Here is a 6,750-nt window from a genome sequence, read left to right on the forward strand (position 1 = left end):
GAGGGGGCACAACATGTTGATGACCCCGAAACGCAGTGTCAGCAATAAAATTAACTTACAAGAAAATTTATAATAATAAGTTGAAAATGAGCGTTTTTTTTTTTTTTTGCCTCCCATCATTCTCGAGGAGAATTCTAAATCAGGCTGCTGGCAGGACAGCTATACTTATGGGGGGCCGTTAGGGACATAATTCAGGATTACCTTTCACACACACTTATCAAACGTTCTCACACACTCTATTGAAACATTTTCTGCGCACGTATAGATGTGAGATTCTCGCACGCATACATGTGATATTCACGCACACATACATACGAGACGCGTGCACGAATACATGTGAAATATTTTTTGCGCACGCATATGTATGAAATCCTTGCACGCTTACATGTGAGACCCGCGCGCGCATATATATGAAATCCTTTCACGCTTACATGTGAGACCTGCGCGTGCATGTATATGAAATCCTTTCACGCTTACATGTGAGACCAGCGCGCGCGCATATATATGAAATCCTTTCACGCTTACATGTGAGACCAGCGCGCGCGCATATATATGAAATCCTTTCACGCTTACATGTGAGACCAGCGCGCGCATATATATGAAATCCTTTCACGCTTACATGTGAGACCAGCGCGCGCGCATATATATGAAATCCTTTCACGCTTACATGTGAGACCAGCGCGTGCGCATATATATGAAATCCTTTCACGCTTACATGTGAGACCAGCGCGCGCGCATATATATGAAATCCTTTCACGCTTACATGTGAGACCAGCGCGCGCGCATATATATGAAATCCTTTCACGCTTACATGTGAGACCAGCGCGCGCGCATATATATGAAATCCTTTCACGCTTACATGTGAGACCAGCGCGCGCGCATATATATGAAATCCTTTCACGCTTACATGTGAGACCAGCGCGCGCGCATATATATGAAATCCTTTCAAGCTTACATGTGAGACCAGCGCGCGCGCATATATATGAAATCCTTTCACGCTTACATGTGAGACACTCACGCGCATGAATGTGAAATCTTTGCGCTTATACATGTGAGACACTTACGCGCATACATGTGGAATACTTTCTGCGCACGCACACATGTGAAACAATATTTTGGGTGCCATGTTTGTACTACATGTCGAATCCATTTTGACTGGGAGTGGATGGAAAGGAAGATCGGATGTCTAACACTGTCATTACCAGCCGTGAAGTTAAAGCTGGCAGTATTTTTATGCTCCTAAATGTTTCCCATTCAGGAACAGCTCTAACTGTCAACACGTTGCAAAAATGAAACCTGGGTGGCTCAGGGTGCGTCATTGAGATTCGGCGTCTGTTGTTGTACGGCTGGCGCTGCATTAACTTACCATCACTTCCAGCGAATGTCGACGGAACGCGGGTCCAGAGCATAGCTGCAATCAGCACGAAGTACCGCAAAATATTTGCATAAATATATAGAAATAATGTATATATATACACATACATATATACACACATACACTATACAGGGTGATGAAAAAAAAGAATGGGCCAAAACCATTGCGGTAAATTGGGGGGGCAATAACTACATTGACACAAGTATTGTATATTTTTGTTTTTATTTCATGCTTTACAAGTGCTCAATGTGACCACCAGCAGCATCACGGACAATCAAGCTGATATGACTAAATTTGTTAACTTACTTGATAAAGAGACTTTCTTATCAAATTAACAATTTAATTAATCATTTCAGTCTATGTCAATGATTTTGAAAGGAATAAATGTGTGATTTTGGCACATTGTTTTTGAATCACCCTGCACATACACACATACATCATATGTACAAACATAAATTATATATACAAACATTCCTTATATATAATTATATTATGTACATATAATATGTGGTCAATAAACCTTACTGCGACATTTTATTCTTATACTTTAACACTGTCTTGCATCTGTGAATAAACACAATTTGCACTTCAGTCTACAAGGCATATATATTTGGCAATTGGAAACAAGGTGGGATGGTTTTTTTTATTTCAAAACAGTTCCAATGGACTTCTTCAAATCTGAAATTTTACCTTTTTCATCAGTCATATGCAAACTGATATTGACAATCAAACCACACTCGGTATAGTAGCTTAAGATCCATTTTTATATACATATTCAGTAACTTAAGTACTGTGGAGGGGGGGGACAAGTTAGTCCCTCACATGCCGTTTTACTGAATTCTCATCCCACATGCAAAACAAACATTATTTCTTTTACACATTTTAAACAACGAACCAACCACAACAATATTGCACTCAAACCAGTGTGGATAAAATAATGATTTGTTGTAGTGTGGGACATTTCCAACACCGTATATCCTGGTCTGCTCGCGTTGTCGTAGCGGAACTGTTGCCCCGATGCGAGGCTAGCTGCAAAGGCTACCCCAAGATGCATCGGCGTGCCCGGGCATCAGTCTCGGGGTTCCCGCGCAGCGTGCGAAAACTCTACCACCGAGCCACCAATACTTGCAATGGAAGACGGGCAGCACGCTGAAATGATTAATCACAGGGTACACAAAGAGACAGACGACCATTGGCACCCACATTCATACCGTCACTGAGTGGCAATTTATCCTGTGCTTCTCTTTGTCGATATCAGCAGGTAACCTGGACTCGTCCGGATACTGGCCTCCATTTAAATGTGCCAAAAGCCGGAGGAACAGTTGACGCCCACTTCAATTGTGTCATAAGCTACAATGTAGCTTATTGGTCAAACTAACGTCTTTTCCTCCACGACCTTAGAAAATAAAAGCAGGCAAATTAGGTTAAAGAGGAAAAAAGGTGATTATACAAAAATAAACAGGTCCATGACCCATATTTATATTATATATGTATTTATACTTTTAAGAATATTGCCAAACTTGACTGATCCTTCATACAAGTAAATACACTGCCAATGGGAAAACCCATTGGCAGTGTATCAAATACTTGTTCTCCCCACTGTATATATCCCTTCTGTCGCACTAACGTATTATTTGGAAAAGGCCCAATAATGAATCGTAATATGCAGCCCTTTTACACTGTCTACTAAAATACCGTGTACACTCATAACTGAGAACCTCACACAACTACACAAGTCTTTTTTTTTTTTCCGAAAGTAATGCTAAAAATAATAGAATTTTCCAAAAATTACATTTCGGTATAAAAAATGATAGAGAAATACACACTATTATTTCTAGATTCATTTAACAGTTTTATCCAGGAAAAAAATGATTGGAAAGATTTGGTGTTATACATTGCTGCACACTTTTTAAAAGATAATACATTTCCTATGAATATTCAGAAACATTTTCAAAAAGGTAAGGCCACTTAGAACCCCAGAGGTATTGATATGTTGGTGAAAAAAACAAAAACTTGTAAAGACATAACATGATTTTTTTTTTTTTTTTTTTAAGGGTTGGAAAGGATATTTTTAACGTTTAATTTTTTAAAACCAAAGACAGAGACTTGTCACAGATAGCTTTGTTACAATGTAATAAAAAAAAAAAAAAGCAAGTCTGGTAGTTTTCAGATAAATTGCTATCGTTATTAATGCATGTGATAGAATATTTTATCCAAGCAATAATTTGCTCATCCCACTAGTAATTTCTTTTGCTTATGTGAACAAGAATTTTGTTTTGATGTTACTAAGTATGGAATAGTAATATACACAGGTTCAACTCAAGGAGCAAGGGCAGCTAGTAAGAAAATACAACAACAACATTTATTCAAAGTACTACAGAACTCACAAAATCATATAATCCCCAAAATATACACAAACTATCTAAATAAAAAATATTGAATTTGAACAGTCCCTTCAAAGTCTTTTGCTGCTGTGCCTCAATGTCTGTTGTACTATTCAGTGTATGTGTGTACTATCGGGATAGTGTGACTGTATATTGTGTGAAGAATTTTGTAGTGAAGGTGACCTTATCTGCTTTGGGTGATGCTCCAACAGTTGGCTGAAGTTGAAAAAAATTGGTCCTCAATCCCTCATTGAATCAGGCCGAATCCTCCTTGACATCAATTCTGTCTGTCAGATGTAGATCCAGCAATTAAAAACAAACAATCTGCATATCAAGAACTTAATTTTCAACCAACCATAGAATGTACAGCATGGCAAGTATAACCTACAATACTGGTCAAAATTGGTCGTTTCCCACATTTAACTATTTGTTCATGAATTGTACAGTGACTGATACTAGCCCACCTATCGATAATACTTTCCAAAAATGCATCAACATACAACATTAACTTATTTGTATTTGAAAAAATAACATCTTACTATATTTCCAATTTCCTCCAATTGTTTTTTAGACAAAGAAAAGACACAATATCTTGTAACTCAACTCTACAGGAAAACGTGTCTATGACATATCCTCTTGCATAGTAGCATAAAGCATAGCAACTCACCAGACACTTGTATCACACAGAACTCAGATGTAATTCGCTGATTAGAGCAGTCTGGAACTCGTCTGCAACAAAATCAACCTTTTATGGTTTCGCGTACATGAAATTGAAATATGTTTTTTCGAAACCATTACCAGTTTTTCTTTGGTTTGAAAGAGGTCGCGCTAGCGTTAGCGTTTTCTCCATTAGCGTTCATAGCATCTTCATTTCCCAAAATGCAACGCTCATATACCTGGTTTTAGTGCAATGCAAGATCATATAATGCCATCTAGTGGACGTTTTAACTAACAGCAGTCATCAAAAATACAGTTTTAAATAAAAACCATAAACTATACCTTTATCAGTGTTCCACTTCATTATAGAATGTAGGCTAGTACTGAATGTGTGTGAATATGTAGTTCGATTTCATCCCTGCTGACCCTTATATCGATTATAATTTGATGTTGATGAGGCCGCACAATACTTTGGACTTCCTTACAATCTCAGCCAAGTAACATCTTGAAACATATTTATTCAGACAGGCTTTCTTCCTCATAATTCCATTATTCTTTTTAATTTAACATTGTTGTGGGTTTTATCTGTATGTGTGTATTTTAACTTATTTTTTACCTTTTACCTTGTACGGCAATCTTGAGTGTCCTGAAAGACACCTAAAAATAAAATGTAATATTATTGTTGTTTTTTTTTAATGCCACATTTAAAACACACAATATAATTTATTCAATAATGCTAAAAAAATCTTAAACTTTATTTAGATCTATCTTTATCAAGCTTAAAATATATGTGCTAATGAAAATATCTTGCTTTCTTGATTATTCAACCATTCAATTTATTATAATTCAATGGCATGCATCAATGTGGATACTTATAATTACCCCCATACTTATAATTACCGAGACTTATGTCTGATAGCTTTTTAAGTCATACGTATCTGTACAGATGTTTTCACATGCATTTATACGAACGTTTGACCAAGGAATGTGAGATATTTTTCAGTCTTATGTGTGAGAGGTTATTCACTTGTGTGTATAAGAGGCTCTCAGTAATGAGACTGCACAGAATCTCACTTGTGTGTAGAAGAGCATCTCACAAATGACAGTGCACGGCATTTCAGTAGATAGTATACGAGGCATTTTATAGTAGGAAGCTGTACTGGTCCTTTTCAAAATAAAAGTATTTACGGCGGAAGCGATATATTTTTACTTGTATAAAGCATCATTCAAGCTTGGCAACATTCTTAATAGAATAAATACATATATATCATCTAAATATGTGTCGTGGACCTTTTTTTGGTGTGTAAAATCACCCTTTTCCTATTTAACATAATGTGCCTGCTTTTATTTTGTAAAATCGTGAGGGGGTGACGTTAGTTTGACCAATAAGCTACATTGTAGCTTCTGACGCAATTGACGTGGGCGTCGACTGTTCCTCCGGTGTTTGGCCCATTGAAATGGAGGCCTCGGGACGCTATTGTGGACGAATCCAGGTTTCTTATTTCGACCAAGGAAGCGCGGGATGAATTGTCACTCAATGACGGTATGAATACGATGTGGGTGCCAATGCTCGTCTGTTTCTTTGTGTTCCCTTTGATTATTCATTTCAGCGTGCCGCCCGTCTTCCATTGCAAGTATTGGTGGCTCGGTGGTATAGTTCTCGCACGCCGCGCGGGCACTCCGAGACAGATGCCCGGGCACGCCGATGTATCGTGGGGTAGCCTTTGCAGCTAGCCTAGCATCGTGGAACCAGTTCTTCAACGACAACGCGAGCAGACCTGGATATACGGTGTTGGAAATGTCCCACACAACAACAAATAATTTTTATTATATTTATTTATACCACACTGGTTTGAGCGCAGTATTGTTTTGGTTGGTTTGTTGTTTAAAATGTGTAAAAGAAATAATGTTTGTTTCGCTTCTGAGATGAGAATTCAGTAAACAACATGTGAGCTACTAACTTGCCCCATCCCCAGTACTTAAGTTAATGAGTATGTATATAAAAATGTATCTTTAACTTTAACTACTACACCGAGTATGGTTTGATAGTCAATATCAGTTTGCATATGATTGATGAAAAAGGTAAAATTTCAAATTTGAAGAAGTCCATTGGAACTGTATTTTGAAATATTAAAAAAAATAAAAGTGTTGCACCCCCCACCTCGTTTCCAATTGCCAAATAAATATGCCTTGGAGGCTGAAGTGCAAATTGTGTGTTTATTCACAGATGCAAGACAGTATTACAGTTTATGAATAAAATGTCGCAGTATAGTTTATTGACCGCATATTATGTGTACATAATTTTATATAGTGAATATGTATATAATATGTTTA

At 37.3% G+C, this 6,750-nt stretch overlaps 1 long non-coding RNA gene across 2 annotated transcripts; it reads right to left on the bottom strand.

The window, feature by feature from the left end:
- Nucleotides 1–1,545: 1,545 nt before the first annotated feature.
- Nucleotides 1,546–5,092, bottom strand: LOC130914178 (uncharacterized). 2 transcript variants are annotated; one of them, XR_009062848.1, is made up of 5 exons: nt 4,558–5,092; nt 4,427–4,488; nt 3,943–4,046; nt 2,587–2,771; nt 1,547–2,524 (listed from the first exon to the last, which is right to left on the bottom strand). It is a non-coding gene; the product is annotated as an uncharacterized LOC130914178 (long non-coding RNA). The 2 variants fall into 2 exon arrangements; XR_009062847.1 differs by having other exon boundaries at nt 1,546–2,771.
- Between the last annotated feature and the right edge of the window lie 1,658 nt (nt 5,093–6,750).

The sequence above is a fragment of the Corythoichthys intestinalis genome, chromosome 4 (assembly GCF_030265065.1).
Source record: "Corythoichthys intestinalis isolate RoL2023-P3 chromosome 4, ASM3026506v1, whole genome shotgun sequence".
Taxonomy (NCBI): Eukaryota; Metazoa; Chordata; class Actinopteri; order Syngnathiformes; family Syngnathidae; genus Corythoichthys; species Corythoichthys intestinalis.